This window comes from Trichechus manatus, unplaced genomic scaffold, assembly GCF_000243295.1.
Source record: "Trichechus manatus latirostris isolate Lorelei unplaced genomic scaffold, TriManLat1.0 scaffold00105, whole genome shotgun sequence".
Classification (NCBI taxonomy): domain Eukaryota; kingdom Metazoa; phylum Chordata; class Mammalia; order Sirenia; family Trichechidae; genus Trichechus; species Trichechus manatus.
Genome location: NW_004444041.1, coordinates 8358244 through 8375430, shown reverse-complemented (window position 1 = coordinate 8375430; position 17187 = coordinate 8358244). Strand labels below are relative to the sequence as shown.

Below are 17187 nucleotides of genomic sequence, written 5' to 3'. Positions count from 1 at the left end.
CATAGCCAAAGATACACCATTTCAAAAATTTCTACATGTACAATTCAGTGACATTGATTACGTTCTTCCAGTTGTGCTGCTATTCTCATGTTAGATGAAGGTTTACAGAACAAAACAGTTTCTCATTAAACAGTTAGTACACATGTTGCCCTATGACAATGGTTAAGAACCCCACTACATGTCAACACTGTCCTTACACAACCTGGGGTTCCCTATCACCAGCTTTCCTGTACCCTTCTGCCTTCTAGTCCTTGTCCCTGTACTGCTGTGCCTCATTAGTCCTATTTTGTTTTATGGGGCTGTCCAATCCCAGCTGAACAGTGAACTTCGGGACCTATTTCCTAGTTTTATTGGCATAATCTGAGATTTTATAGCTAGTTTATTATTTTCAGATTATTATTTTGTATTATTCAGTTTCTTTTTTGAGAGTTATTTACATTTTCTCCTGAAATCATATATTTAATCCTACATTTAAATTCTTTTAAAGGCTGCTACCAACCTTTATGACCTCTTAAAATCTTTATTTTAATTAATCTCTAGTTAGCTGGAACATTTTTCTGTCTTTCTCATTTGTTCATTCATTCATCCAACATGTATAATTCAAGACTAACTTTCCCATAGGCATACAGGTAAAGCAAAAAGAATGTGTTCTTGGAGTTCATAAATCCTTATCCATTATTTTTTCTTTAATGTTGCTTTTTGTTTTCTCAGCATTAGGAATGTAGTAGAATGTGGTTGTTAACAGGGAAGGCTCTGGAGTCAGACTATGTTCAAATCCATGTTTTATTATTTATTATCTGTATGATCCTAAGGAAGTTACTTCAATGTTTTCAGCCTCTGTTTTCTCACCTACAGAATAGGAAAACTAATTCTTCACAGGGCTGCCATAAACTAAGCATTAAAAGAGATAATGCATGCAAATAATTTAAAAGAGTTCCCAGGATACAGTAAGTACTCAGTAAGTGTTAACTGCTGTTTTTATAATCTCTGATATTTTACAGTGTTCTTTCCTAAATTGACACAGGACATCTAATTTATTTTAGGGTGTTTTTCAGCATTAGCACAAGCACAACCACTCAATACAAGATTGGATGACATTGTTATAGGATATGAAAAATAAATTATAATAACTGTGAATGTTAAAATAACAGACTTATCATGAAAATCACTTGTAGAGGAAGTCCAGGGTACAGACACAACAGCATGGTTCATAAAATATAGAAAAAGAAAGATGAATATTTCTGTTTACCAGCTAAAGTTGTGCTGTCATGTAGCTTTGGTGTAAAACAATCTCTTAAACAGTGATTCTCAATTAATATACAAAAGAGAAAGGAACACCTGGCAATTGACATTATTGAAAATTTTATGCATAAATTGAAACTTGATTAATATATAAATCATATTTCAAATTGGCATAATTCAAATTTACATAAAACATGACCAGACTCTTCCTTTTGACCTTCATGTGTGTCATGGATTGAATTGTGTCCCCCAAAAATATCTGTCAGCTTGGCTAGGTCATGATTCCCAGTACTGTATGATTGTCTACCATTTTGTAATCCAATGTGATTTCCCTATGTGTTGTAAACTCTATCACTATGATGTAATAAGATGGATTAGCAGTTATACTGATGAGGTCTACAAGATTAGATAGTGTCTTAAGCCAATCTCTTTTGAGATATAAAAAAGAGAAGAAAGCAGAGACACATGGGAACCTCATACCATCAAGAAGCAGTGCCAGAAGCAGAGCGCGTCCTTTGGACCAGAGGTTCCTTCTCTGAGGTGCTCCCAGACCAAAGGAAGACTGATGTATCACAAGGACCTTCCTCCAGAGCCAACAGAGAGAGAAAGCGTTACACTGGAGCTGGCGCCCTGAGTTCGGACTTCTAGCCTACTGGACTGTGAGACAATAAACTTCTCTTTTTTAAAGCCATCCACTTGTGGTATTTCTGTTATAGCAGCACTAGATGACTAAGACAACATGTGAATTAGTTCTTAAGTGGGTAAAAAACTTGTGGGTCCCAACTTTTCTCCCTCAGGATTCTGTGGATGTTGTTTTACTGTCTTCCTTTATTACAAAAGTAATACTATGGAAAATATGGACAGTGAAGAAGAATACCACCACCAGACATAACCATATTTTAGTTTTTTCCCCACTTTGGAGACACACACACACACACACGTTTTTCACCTAACAATTTCGACATCAAACTATGGTGGACCCCGAATTCTTCTGTGTGTCCTGGTGTATTTCTAGATACTGTAGGAGAAGGAGGAGAGAAGACAAGGAGAAAGAAAAAAAAAACCTTCCTTTTCCTCTGTATCGAGACCACCCAATAGTCTATAGGGAAGGTGCTGCTGCTGCTTGCATATGACCCTAGAAGAGGGGTGTCATCCCTAACCATGTAAATACAGCTTTGCTCGCTTTTCCCCAGAGCTAAATAACGTTTTGGGTAATGAGGAAGTTTTATTAGTTCTTCACTTCAAGTCTTCAATTAATAGATCCAAAATTATGCAGAGCTGGAGGAAGGGACTGGTTTTGTGCTCTAACCTTGTCCCTTCATTTCCTTGAAGCATACAAAAAGTAAACCTAATTAGACTACTCTGGCAGGTGCTAATATAGGTGCTTTCTCCTCTAACAGTCCTTGATCTCTCTCCCTCTGCACTCCTTCCTTCCAGTGTCCCTGCCTTCAGTTTCCTGGAAAGTGCTACCTTTTCTACAGAAGTTCACTTACTTGTTCCTTTATTTACTCAACAAATATTTATTTTAAATGCCTATCACATCCCTAAGGAGCCCTGGTGGTGCAGTAGTTAAGTACTTGGCTGCTAACTGAAAGATCAGCGGTTCAAACCCACCAGCCGCTCCACTGGAGAAAGATGTGGCAGTCTGCTTCCGTAAAGATTACAGCCTTGGAAATCCTATGGGACAGTTCTAGTCTGTCTATAAGTTGAAATTGATTTGATGGCAGTGGGTTTTTTTGAGTTTATCACATCCCTGGCACTTTTCTGAGTACTGGATTCAGCAGTGAACAAAACTAACCAAGTTCCTTTTTGTGTCTTGCAAATTTTGCAGCCTTCCAGCTAATTGTAGAAGCCAGTCTGCCTGGTTTCCGCTGGCTTTGTAGATGTGTGGGGTCAGATGTGTCTTTCACTCAAGACTATGGCTTGTTCTGACCTAAATACTCTCTGACATCATGTCAGGAGGATTAATTTTTTTCAGAACATTCCCTCATTTATCTATACAATGTGATTCCTCTAGCATGGCATGCACTTTCCTCTTTTCCTGAATCTTTTCCCTCCTTTAAGTCCTGATATCTCACGGAATCTTTTTCATTACACAGTGATGTCTTCCTTTTCTGGCTTTGTGGCACTTACTGTCTTGTCTCGATTTGTCTATTAGAAATACAATGTGAGCCACATATATCATTTTACATGTTCTGTAGCTACATTTAAGGAGCCCCAGTACTCTGCTGCTAACTGAAAGGTTGGCAGTGTGAACCCACCAGCCGCTTCATGGGAGAAAGATGTGGCAGTCTGCTTCCATAAAAGATGTACAGCCTTGGAAACCCTGGGGGGCAAATCTGCTCTGTCCTATAGGGTTGCTATGTCTCGGAATCGACTTGGTGGCACCAAGTGTGGTTTTTTGGTTATAGCTACATTTAAAAAGTAAAAAGCAGCAGGTGAAATTAATTTTAATATTTTAATAATATATTTAATCTAATACATCAAAATATTATCATTTCAACATGTAATCAGTATAAAAATATTAAATAAGATGTTTTACTTTTTTTTTTTTAGTACCAAGTCTTCAAATTGGACTAGTCACATTTCAAATACTCAGTAGCCACACATGGCTATTGGAAACACAGGTATAGTTATTCATTTGGCATTTGACATTTGCCTTGATACTATACTTAATTTTTAACTAAAGCTGAAGATGGGGAAGAGGAGAGATATTGTGCTTTTTTCCTTTAGAAGCTTCTCTAAATCTTCTAGTCCTTTTCTTCTTTCTCTTCTCTAATTCATTATATCTCAAAGCACTTTCTCTTTGATGAAGCAAGAAAAAGATTAAACTGATTCTCTGTCTTCTTAGTGGTGTTGGCCTTTTCTCTTGTTTCTGGAGTTGTGCTATTTCCTGTTTTATTTTCCTGTTTCCAGGTTTACCCACTCAAACAAGTTTCCCCTTGAATTTAAAGGAGTACCTCAGGAAACAAACCTAGTTTCCATAACAAATCACCAAAGTTCCTTCCAACTTAAAAATTCTATATGCCTTGATTAATCTGAAGTTTAATAATACTCCCCCAAATTATGCAATTAATATAGAATTTAAAAACATTTTCAAGTCGAAAGAGATTAATGTCAGGCATTTATTGAAAGATAATTCCCAACCTACCATTCATTCAGTCTCTGAGAATAGTATATTGCCTGCAGAACACACACACACACACACACACACACAGAGTAATATCAAGGATATTCTGTTTAGTTAAATAAGTGATAAGTGGTTAGAAATGGAAACTAGCATTTCTGTTTATCAGAAGTCAGCAGGACTTCACAGAATCCTGGTGTTTAGAGTTTACAGAAGGCTGATGACTCACTCTTAGGGAAGAGGCTGACAGATTAATACAGAATCCTAACTTCTAGAAAGTGCAGCACCTGATGCTCCTTTGTCAAAGGATTAAGGCATTTAAGGAGGTACTGTCGGGTTTTTTTTCAGGTACCCTTAATGGAGTGCTGATTTTGTGATTTCTTTGTAATATTATTAAAATAATCTTCCCAGAAATGAGACAAATCCTGCAGGCTATAATCAAGGCAGAGTCCCTGGGTGGTGCAAACAGTTAACATGCTTGGCTGTGAACTGAAAGGTTGGAGGTTCAAACGCACTCAGAGGTGCCTTGGAAGAAAGGCCAGAAATCTACTTCCAAAAAATCAGCCATTGAAAACCCTATGGAGCACAGTTCTACTCTGACACCCAGAGGGTAACCATGAGTTAAAATTGACTTGATGGCAACTGGATATTCAAGGCAGCCATTAGGCACTGGGCAAAGTTATATTCTTTCCCAAAAAGCTTAAGAAAAGTTGCATATATGGAGAGGATTTCCTCGAACAGCTGGAAAAAAAAATCATTAAGGCATGGTGCATATTTTATTGTTATGGGAAAGAGCTCTGAAGTGACAGTGAATTTAGAATAAGAATGTTTCTGAGCCTGTATTTGATTTTTCTGGAGACTTTGACATAAGAAAACATTTCAAAATTATACAATCAGCAAGTTAGTTTTAAAAGCATTACTCTGCTAATGTAGTCTGGTATTTGAGAATGAGATGTACTCGAGCTTACATTTCATAAGGATGACTTCATCCTTGATATATACTACCCCACACATTGCAAACTTCAGTGCATGCACAAAAGAAAGGACAGTTTTCAGTGGCCCTCATCACCATACTGCCCTTCCCATGCTGAAGAGAACTGCTGCTAGTCATCTACCTTTCCTGTCCTTGTCAGCATGCCAGAAGGAATGAATCAGAACCTTGGCACAGTTTATATGAAAGATTACTGAACTCTGTACCAAATTCTGATGTTAAAGGAAAGGCAGTTATTTGTACTCTGAAAGATGAGCACAGAAAGAAGAAATAAGCTTTCTGCTTCCAGTGACTGAAGATTTGGAAAATAGTTACTGACAGTTCAGTTACTTTGCATTTTAATCATGCCTGTTCATGTGGCACAAATACAGGCTATCTGTATCCTGTTCCTGGAGTTGGATGGTTTTCCAATGACTTAATTAAATTTATTGTACAGGAGAGGATTTCCTGGAACAGCTAATTATTAAGCTATAGCTCTTTCTTTTTCTCGGAAATTGGTTAAGAGTAGAATCTACCATTCTTCTGACAAGGAAAATTTAATGTTTTACTACCTGTCTGGAAGAAGAGCTGCCCAATAACAAATATTATTTGCTTTTCTTAACTTGGTAAAAGTACAGTATATAAATGTTGATTGTTTTATCAAGAACCAGTCACTTGCCTTAGAATATTTTTCCTAATTCAGGAAGAGAGATTTCAAGTCCACTGCCATACTAATTTTATCAGAGTATAATTAACAAGCCTCAAAGAGAAGCTACTTGATTTGTTTTCACAATAATTCAGAAGGAAAAAAGAACGTGGATTTGAAAACCAACCATTTTCTCTTAGAATTTTAGGTAAAATTAAAAAACTTCATTTGTTAAAATTTAGAACGAGGAAGAGGAAACAATTAAGTTCCGTTACCTCATTGAATAGACTAGCCCTCTTTTCCATGTCCTCCATAACTTCTCACAAATGTGCCCTTTTATTTGCATGTATTTGTGCCAGGAGTCGTGGGTTGTACAAAACATCTTCAACATCACCATAAACTTCAGAGAAACCGTTTTTCTCACAACAAAAGCAACTCTGTGCACAGCCTTCAGTTGGCTGCCTGGGAAATGACTGTAGTCGACAACTGCCGGGTCAATATAGATGTTCATGTTAATTTTCCAAGTTGGGGAAACAGCATGCCTATTGTTAGGGGAGAGAAACATGTGAGAGATTAGCGATGAGCAACTTTACAAACAACTAACTGAAAGAAGCTTGATTCAATATGAAGAGGGAAAACTGTGCAGTATAGCTTCACTTACCATTAGTTTATTGCTTCTGCTACTCAGAGAAGCTGGAGAGGAGGGGAAAATAGATCTGGCTGATATTATTTCAGGCTAGTTGGAAGGAGAGTATTACACAAAAGGATCTAGCCTGGAGAGATCAGCCCAGCAAGTGAATGTTAGAGAAGCAATGTCTGCAAGGTATGGAGCTGCATTGAATTTATTTGTATCTCTTTTTAAACAGGATATAAGTAAAATAGCCATTTATAAGGAGCATTTCAGTACACATGGTCTGCCAGTTTGAACTAAGGATTAACTGAAAGTAATGCTTTAAATAGGAGATATGGTGAGGAATCTAAGAAAAAGGACTGGAAGGCATTTTCAGTTGCTCATAGTAATGATGCTGCTGTTTTCTTAGTATTTTACTTATGATATTTTGATTCTTACATGACTTTCTTTTGGATTCAAAACAAGAAAGACATCTTTTATGTATTTAGATGGGTTATGTATTATTTTTATTTTGTGCATTATGCTGAATAGTTTTCCTTTTTAATAAAGAGCCAGCAAAACACTCCTGTCATTTTCTTATTTCTCAGACTTTCCTAACCTCCTGATTATGCCTTAGAAGCATCCAAAGCCTAGCTTACTTTTTGTTTCTTGCTTCCCTACTCTTAAACTTTTCACATGTGGGTAGACGAGCAGTCAGAGGTGTGGTCTGAAAAGTGCGGCTCAGTCCTCAACTATGGTTCCCCACTTTGCACTTGCATCCTCAGCACCAGTTGGTGGCTAGGTATATGGTAGTAACAGAATGGGTGATGAGACCATAATAATAGCCATCATTTATTGAATGCCTGCTGTGTGCCAGGCATTGTACTGGTGTCTCACTAGTCCTCCCAATAATTCGGTAGAAAACAGCACCCTCTTTTTCAAGAAGAGGAAAATGAGGCTTAAAGAGATTATGTAACTTCCTCCAAGATCATTTAACACATTTATTAAGTGGCAGAGTTGAGCGGCAGCAGCAGTGAAAACGCACACTCAAGTTCCCATCATCTGCAGTGAAACGGGAGTAAAAGGCAACTTCAGAGGTCTGAGTAACTCCCAGACCCAGGCCTTCCAGGAAAACAAAATGCAGAAGAAAATTGGAGCAGAAGACTAGCATGGAACAATTTAGGATAAACAATCTGAGAGTCCTGGTGAGGAGGCATTTATTTGCTTGAGAAAGTCTAGAGCCCCATTTAATTTATATTTCGTTGAATACCAGGAGAATGGTTATTGCGCAACTTCTTAAAACTTGCCCTTGGTTAGTAATGTTTTCCTATATTTCTCCATCATGACCAGCAGTAATAAATAACCCTTAGAAAACCTCAGAACAACTGATGCTTATTCCAGAGAGGGGAAAAGGGGAAGAAGTCAGTGTTCTTTTCTATATTTGGTGGGGGTGGACAGAAACTCTGGTCTGAGGCAGTAGCTGATGTCAGTGAAATAGGCAGCTGGCAGGTCAATCCCTGTCCTTATTTACCCCAGATGAAATCCTTGTGTATCTTGCAGGAGAAACAGGGAAGGATAGAGAAGGAGGCAGGGAAACTGCTTTAGGACCTCGGTGACAGTGCTGCTCCACATGCTGCTCCTACCATGCCGTCTCTCCATCCCACTACCTTTCTTCCAGTGGCTTTGTTTGTACTCTTTAAAATCAAAGAATGATTATGATGTGGTTTGCTGTAGATCTGGCCTTTGGGAATGAGAATTAATTACTTCAGTTTGGTTAACAGCTCATGTAGAGACTCAGCCTGGGCTTCTTTTAAACTGCCAGAGGTAGAGGGATCCACAAGGTCCATGTTGCTTTGAAGGAGGGCCCTCTGTCTCAGTCAGATAGAAAGTTGACAAAATCTGTATATTAACGGTTACTGACTCAGTAACCTTCATTATTCTAGGAATCAATCACTGCTGATTCATATGTTTAGAGAAATTCATCTCTATCTTTCTGTTTTCTTGGGTAAAAAAGAGAGAGAGAGAGAAAAAAGAACTTGTTATTTAAAAGGTGAGAAAAGGGACAGGAATTTTTCTGCCTGTTTATACATGCACACAAACACAGCAAGCTGGTAGTTTTTGCAGCAGAAGCAACTTATGTTTGTCTTTCTGTCCATGGTTGGGCACATTTTTTTCTACGTATTGAATTAAAATTTGAAAAGGGAGTAATAATGATTTGTTTTTTGTTGCATTTGAATTCATGGTGCAGGGAAAGAATCTAATAGATACTTGATTTGGAAGGTCCAAAGGCCAAACAAAACTCCCTTAGTTTTTTTACTGTCTTCCCTTCCCTCTTGCTTTTTTTTTTTTTCCAGTCTTTATTCACATACCCAATCCTTTTCTCCCTCCATCTCCATTCTTACTTTTTAAATGCCTATAATATGGAATTGAAGTTTTAAAAATACCTGTAAAGTTTATTTTTAAAAGGTTAATTCTTGGTCTTAAATTAAAAAATTTGTAAGTTGGACTTTTTTATTTCTCCATAAAAAACTGAAATTAAATGTTTTTTTCTGCTTACATATGAGTCCCTGGGTGGTGTTAATAGTTAACACACTTGATTGGTAATCAAAAGGTTGGTGGTTCAATGCCACCCAGGGGTGCCTCAGAAGAAAACCCTGGTAATATACTCCCCAAAAATCAGTCTTTGAAAGCCCTATGGAGCACAGTTCTACTCTGACACACATGAGGTTGCCATAGTCAGAATTGACTCGATGGCAACTGTTTTTTTTTTTCCCTTATGTATGTTCTCAATTATTTCTCCCGTTGTAGGTACCTCAAAGGAAATTTTTTTTTTTTAAACCTGCCGTTCAGTTCTCTCATTACATAGTCAGGCAATCCCAAATTGTGTGGACAACTAATTTGTTTCTACCCTTTAAAACTGAAGAAGAGTTATGATGTGGTTGGCTGTAGATTGGGCCTTTGGGAGTGTGAATGAGTTACTTGAGCCTATGTGAATAACTAAATTAAACTACAAGTGACTTTGACAACTTAGAGATACGAGTTAGTGAAATTTAGTAGCATTAAGAACAGAGGAATTTACTTAAGTGAAAAAAGCCAGTAAACTACATATACTGTGTATGAGTTAGAGAACTACAAAGTTTGTACATATCTGACAAAGAGAGATGAGAGGTACAGAATGAGTCATTAGTCAAATACAAATTAGATGTATAGCACTAACATTTATAAAATTAGCAAAAGGAATGATGGTAGAGTGATAGTCAAGAAATCTGTTTGTAGACTCCATCAGCCTGAGACCAGAAGAAGTAGATGGTGCCCAGCTACCACCAATGACCACCTGGACAGGGAACACAACAGAGTCCCTGATGGAGCAGGAGAAAAGTGTGGAGCAGAACTCAAATTCACATAAAAAGACCAGACTTCATGGTCTGACTGAGACTGGAGGAACTCCCAAAGCCACGGCCCCCGGACGCTCTGTTAACCCAGACCTAAAACCATTCCCGAAGCCTGGTCTTCAGTTAAAGATTAGACTGGACTATAAAACATAAAATAATACTCCTGAAGAATGTACTTCTTAGTTCAAGCAGATAGATGAGATCAAAAGGGCCGCTCCTGTCTGGAGGCAGGATGAGAAGGCAGGAAAGGACAGGAGCTGGTTGGATGGACACGGGAAACCCGGGGTGGAAAGGGGGAGTGTGCTGTCACATTATAGGGATTGCAACTACTGTGACATAACAATATGTGTATAAATTTTTGTATTAGAAATTAAGCTGTAAACTTTCACCTAAAGCACAATAAAAAAAGAAAAATCTGTGAGTCATAGGTTAGAAAATAAGAACATACTTTTCTATAGAGATTAAAATGGTGATAGTGATTGTTAAATTTAGGAGGTCCCTTCAGGGCAGAAACCTTGTCTGATTTATCTTCTGTCTCCTCCTATTTGCATTGCATAAAGTCTTAATAAATATATTTGTATAGTTCTTGGCCAGTAAAATCTATTTAACTTATAAGGTACCTAAACTAAAGTTCAAGCCCAATAGTACTATAGAACCTAACCATTATATAAGGAGAGCTTCTCATTAGGAAGAGTAGAAATGGTAAAAATTTCCTTTGAAGACAAGTTGGGCAAATATGTAACTATTCTTTCCTCCATTTCCTCACCAACAAATGGGGATAATATTAGCGTCTTTTGGAGTTATTTTAAGAAGTTGCCACAACTTCCCTTTCTCTGTCCTTCTTCTTTCCTGGTCACCAGCCACTGCAGACTTGTTCATGAATTTATCCCAGGGCATGAAAGAGTAGAGTAGGACACTTATGATCTCAGGAAAATCTGACATTTGCAATGAAGAAGGAGGGGGATGCATGAATTCCATGCAGTACCTCTGGATTGGAAAAGGGAGTCTTAGAGGTTGCTGAACCAGTCTGCTGAGCTAAGATGGTATTGAAGGATCTCTAATAATCACTTACGCTAAATAGTACTTAAGGATTGAACCATGGAAGAATCCTGAATTAGAAAGTCAAATACCTATTTCCAAATTTTATTAGCATTGTTATATATACTAAGTCTTTCATTGATACATGCAAGGTCTTTATTCATTCTAACTTGCAGAAGCTTAGGAAGGAAGCCTCTAAAATAAAAATCTTGATTAACCACCTACCCCTGAAATTAGTGTGGGAAGTGTGAAACAATTAGAATGTCCATAAATATAAAAATCAGAAATGGTAGCTGTGCTAAAACAATGCATCAGTCTGAAAAGTGATGCTGTTCATTGGGATATGGAGTGAGGAACGGGATGGGACAGAGACCACAGAGACCTTTCCAGCCTATCTTGAAATATGTCTTGACAGAACAGTTGTTCTTTATCTTTGAAGTATTGTGGCTTCCTAGATTATCAGTCCTAAGCCAAATTCAGATGTTAAGGTTATTTTCAAAACATCATTACCACACCAACAATTAAAAATAAAATACAGTACAGGCATACTTAAGAGAAACTGCAGGTTCAGTTCCAGACCACGGCAACAAAGCAAGTATCGCAATAAAGTAAATCACAAATTTTTGGTTTCTGAGTGCATATGAAAGTTAAGTTTACTGAAGTCTATTAAGTGTGCAATAGCATTATGTCCTAAAAAACAATGTACTTACCTTAACTAAAAAATACTTTATTGCTAAAAAATGCTAACCATCATCTGAGCCTTCAGTGAGTCACAATCTTTTTGCTGGTGGAGGGACTTGCCCTGATGTTGATAGCTGTTGTGTGATCAGGGTGGTGGTTGCTGAAGGCTGGGGTGGCTGTGGCAGTTTCTTAAAATAAGACAACAGTGAAGTTTGCTGCATAATTAATTCTTCCTTTCACGAAAGATTTCTCTGTAGCATGCGATGCTGTTCAATAGTATTTTACCTACAGTAGAGCTTCTTTCAAAATTGGAGTGAGTTCTCTCAAACTCTACCACTGTTTTATCAACTAAATTTATGTACTATCCTAAATCCTTTGTTGTCATTTCAGCAATGTTCACAGCATCTTCACCAGGAGAAGATTCCATCTCAAGAAACCACTTTCTTTGCTCATCAATAAGAAGCAACTCCTCATCCATTAAAGTTTTATCATAAGATTGCAGCAATTCAGTCACATCTTCAGGTTCCACTTCTAATTCTAGTTCCCTTGCTGTTTCCACCACATCTGCAGTTACTTCCTCCACTGAAGTCTTGAACCCCTCAAAGTTATCCATGAGGGTTGGAATCAACTTCTTCCAAACTCCTGTTAATGTTGATATTTTGACATCCTCCCATGAATCACAAATGTTCTTAATGGCATCTAGCATGGTGAATCCTTTCTAGGAAGTTTTCAATTTACTTTGCCCAGATCCATCAGAGAATCAGCATCTATGGCAGGAATAGCCTTACAAAATGTATTTGTTAAATAGTAAGACTTGAAACTCAGAATTACTCTTTTATCCATGGGCTGCAGAATGGACGTTGTGTTGGCAGGCATGAAAACAACATTAATCTCCTTGTACATCTCCATCAGAGCTCTTGGGTGACTAGGTGCGTTGTCAATAAGCAGTAATATTTTGAAATGAATCTTTTTTTCTGAGCAGTAGGTCTCAACAGTTGGCTTACAATATTCAGTAAACCATGTTGTAAATAGATGTGCTGTCATCCAAGCTTTGTTGTTCATTTATAGAGCACAGGCAGAGTAGATTTAGCATAATTCTTGAAGGTGCTAGGATTTTTGGAGTGGTAAATAAGCATTGGCTTCAACTTAAAGTCACCAGCTGCATTAGCCCCTAACAAGAGAGTCAGCCTGTCCTTCGAAGCTTTGAAGCCAGGCATTGACTTCTCCTCTCTAGCTATGAAAGTCCTAGATGGCATCTTCCAATATAAGGCTATTTTGTCTACATTGAAAATCTGTTGTTTAGTGCAGCCACCTTCAATAGTTATCTTAGCTAGATCTTCTGGGTAACTTGCTACAGCTTCTACATCAGCACTTGGTACTTCACCTTGCACTTTTATGTTATGGTGACAGCTTCTTCCCGTAAACCTCATGAACCAACCTTTGCTAGCTTCAAACTTTATTTCTGCAGCTTCTTCACCACGCTTAGCCTTCATAGAATTGAAGTGAGTTAGGGCCTTGCTCTGGATTAGGCTTTGGCTTAAGGTAATGTTGTAGCTGGTTTGATATTCTCTCCAGACCACTAAAACATTCTCCACATCAGCAATAAGGCCATTGCGCTTTCTTACCATTCGTGTGTTCACTGGAGTAGCACTTTTAATTTTCTTAAAGAACTTTTCCTTTACATTCACCACTTGGCACAAGGGACCTAACTTTTGGCCTGTCTTGGCTTTCGACATGCCTTCTTCAGTAAGCTTAATTATTTCTAGCTTTTGATTTCAAGTGAGAGACGTGTGACTCTTCTTTCACTTGAACACTTACAGGCCATTGTAGGGTTATTAATTAGCCTAGTTTCAATATTGTCATGTCTCAGGGAATAGGGAGGCCCGAGGAGAGGGAGAGAGATGGGAAACAGCTGGTCAGTGGAGTAGTCAGAATACACACAACATTTATCGATCAAGTTTACTGTCTTATATGGGCACGGTTTGTGATGCCCCAAAACAGTTACAATAGTAACATCAAAGATCACTTATCACAGATCAACATAACAGATATAATAATAATGAAAAGATTTGAAATATTGCGAGAGTTACCAAAATGTGACACAGAGACTCAAAGTGAGCACGTGCTGTTGGAAAAATGCCGCCAATAGACTTGCTCTACAGGGTTGCCACAAACCTTCAATTTGTAAAAAAATGCAGTACCTGCAAAGCTGAATAAAATAAGGCCTGTATATTCCAAAACCAAATGAGTTGTGAATTACTCACCATTGGATTAATTATCTGTGAAATGTGTTTTCCTCCATTTACAAAGATAACTTAGAATTGACTAAGGTGTACTTATAATAATTACCTTGGTGGTCCCTGTTATGTAAAATCACTGAATAAAAGGAGGGGGAAGGATACTATGTCTCATGTTCCTACCTTCTTACTGCCTCTCCCTTCCTTTTTTCTTCCTCCCTTTGTCCTCTCTGGGGGTAAACTTTTTTTCTTGGCAAGGGAGGATGGCTGAATATGGCAACCTGACAAAGAACTATGCAACAGGTCTCTCTCCCAATTGTTTCCCAGTTAAGTGTTCTTTCCTATCAATACAAAGAGTGTAGGGTGCTGTCTTTGGCTGGGTTCTCTAGAGAACCAAAACCAGTAAAGTGTATAAATACATATATAGAAAGAGATTTATATCAAGGAAATGGCTGATGCAGTTGTAGAAGCCGGAATGTCCCAAGTTCGTGGGTCAGGATAGAGGCTTCTCCTCATTCACGTAGCTGCAGGGGCTGGCGAACCCAAGCAGAACTCTTGCTTACAGGCTGCTAAGATCGATGAATCCCAAGATCGACAGGCAAGACCACAGGTAAGCTGCTAGCTCAAGTCCCAAGAACTGGAGGTCACATGAACAGGAGCAAGCTGCAGGATCCAGCACAAGCAAAAAGCCCCCCAGGCCTTGCTAGAATGTCCACTTCTGTTGGATGCAGGCTACATGCCCAAGGAAACTCCCTTTCACCCAATTAGCTACTCAGAGCAGATCCCATCATAGGGGTGATCACATATCGATTCTCAGCAGGGAAGTGATCACAACATCTTATGACTGCCAAAACACTGAGAATCATGGCCTAGCCAAGTTGACACACAATCTTAACCATCACAGATGCTATTCTGAGAAACCCTGATGTGTAACAGCTGAATATAATTGGTTAGGGATGTTGGAAGTGGGTAAGGGTGGTGAGAGGGTGGCAGATTATTTTCTGGCTTGCAGTTCCAGATTGATCAGCAGCCTAGTTTGGAATTTGGTGAAGACTTCTCTTAGAATGAATTATGACTTAGAGAAGCTTCAGAAGTATGACACTAAAATGGCCAGAGGTTTGGGGAAGAACTATGAAAAGGCTGCAGGAGTAGAGGTGATTAAATTTTAAGAAGAAAAGGCTGAGGCTAGTACTAGTCTTTAGGCAAATGAGTGTTTGGAAAGAGTATTAGCCTGTGCTTTAGGAACCATGGGTTTAGTCTATATTCTACTAGCCAGCTAGGGTAGTCCCTGAATCTTAATTCTGTAATTTGTGAAATAAAGATCACTGGATCAAATTGTTTCTAAGGTCCTTTAAACTCTAATAGTCTATGCATTGACATCTATCAGCCACATTTGATACTATAAGTAGTATCTTCCTTCTTAAAACTCTCTTGCTTTGACTTCCTTGATACTGTAACTCATGGTTTTTCTCCTACCTCTCTGGCTGTTTCTTCTTTGCAGGCCCATCTTCTCCCACCTGGTCATTAAATGTCATATATCTTCAAGGTTGAGTCCTAGGCAGCCTTTTATCACTTTCAACTATATCCTAGGCAGTGTAGCCAAAGATCATGCTCCAGTGATTATATATACATCAATCATTCCTAAATTTTATTTCTAATCTAGATCTTTTCTCTGAGCTCTGTGCCTATACATACAACAGCCTACTTAGCATCCACATTTGGATATTTAATAGGCATCTCAAAATTCTGGATATGTCCAAAAATTCAATCTTCTTCTTGAACCCTTTTCTCTGCATCTACACCTAAATGCCAGTTTTCTCCAGGGCACTATTCTCTGAATTCAAGCCCACCACATCTACTGGCTAATAGATAGGCAGAATAATGGCCCCTCAAAGATGTCCACACCCTAATCCCTGGAACCTGTGAATATGTTACATTACATGGCAAAAGGAACCTTGCAAATGGAGCTAGTGTTATGGACCTTAAAATAGGGAGATTATCGTGTATTACCTGGGTGAACCCAATGTAATCACGTGGGCACTTAAAGTGGAAGAGGAAGGCAGAACAGTCAGTCAGATATGACAGAAGAAGAGGCAGGACAGATTTGAGCGTGAGAGGTTCGCTACTTGCCATTGCTGGCTTTGAAGATGGAGGATGGGGAAGGCCTCCAGAATCTAGGAGTGGTTGTCAGCTGACCAGCAACAAGGAGACGGATCTCAGTGCTACATCCTTAAGGAACTGAATTCTGCCAACAACCTGAATGAGTAAAGGAAATAGATTTTCCCCTAGAGTTTCTAGAATGGAACCTAGCACTGCTGACACCTTGGTTTTAGCCTCAGGAAACCTGTATTGGACTTTTGACCTAGGAACTCTAAGATAATAAATCTGTGTTGTTTTATGCCACTAAATTTGTGATAATTTCCTACAGCACTAGAAAACTATTACAGCTAATGACTTTCGAATTTGATTTATTGTCTCAGATCTCTCTCCCAATCACAAATTTAACTGCCTATTGTATACCTTCTCTTCGGTATCTCTCAAGGACCTCAAACTCATTACTTTGAAACAGAACTTCTCTTTCCCCTAAAATCTGTTCCTATTGCTTATCTTGATTGATGTTGCTCCTGTCCATTCAGATGCCTTATCCGGAAGTCTGAGAATCAGCTTAAACTCCTTCCTTTCTTTTACATTACTCTCTGTACATCCTTACCAGATATAATTTGTTACCAAGTCTTTTTGTTTCTAGCTAGGTCTACTGCTTTAAGTCAGGCTCCCACACTTCTCATTTGGATTTCTCAGATAATCTCTCAACACCTCTCCCTGCCTCTAGTTAAAACTTCTTGCTAATTCATCCTTCTATTCTATGGAAGTGACCTTTCTAAAATTGGATCATGTTTCTCCTCTACTTCATGGTTTCCCATTGCCATTTCAATTAAGTTCCACCTTATAAGCATGGCACACAAGGCTCTTAATGAATGGCCTATGCTTTCTTCCCCAGCCTTAACTCTCTGGTCCTTAACACACATCATCATGTCCAGCTATACTGAACTTCTTGCATTTTCTTGAGTATGTGCTACCCTTTTATTCCATTAGTTCCTTTGTACATATTTTACATCTGTCTGGAATGCTCTCTCTTCTTTTTTTTCCCTAAATCCTGTTTCTTCTTCAGTGTTCGGCTGAATTGTCTGTTCCTTTCAGCATCCCCTCTATCCCAGACTGAGGTAGGTGCTCTCCTTTGTGGACC

General features: G+C 38.5%; 1 protein-coding gene across 2 annotated transcripts in view; it reads left to right on the top strand.

The window, feature by feature from the left end:
• Positions 1-6332: 6332 nt before the first annotated feature.
• ART3 (ADP-ribosyltransferase 3 (inactive)) overlaps positions 6333-17187 on the top strand; it is a 96759-nt gene continuing 85904 nt past the window's right edge. For both annotated transcript variants that reach the window (XM_023737630.1, XM_023737629.1), the window contains exon 1: positions 6333-6808. The gene's annotated coding sequence lies outside the window, so the exon portion shown is untranslated. The remainder of the gene's footprint in view (positions 6809-17187) is intronic.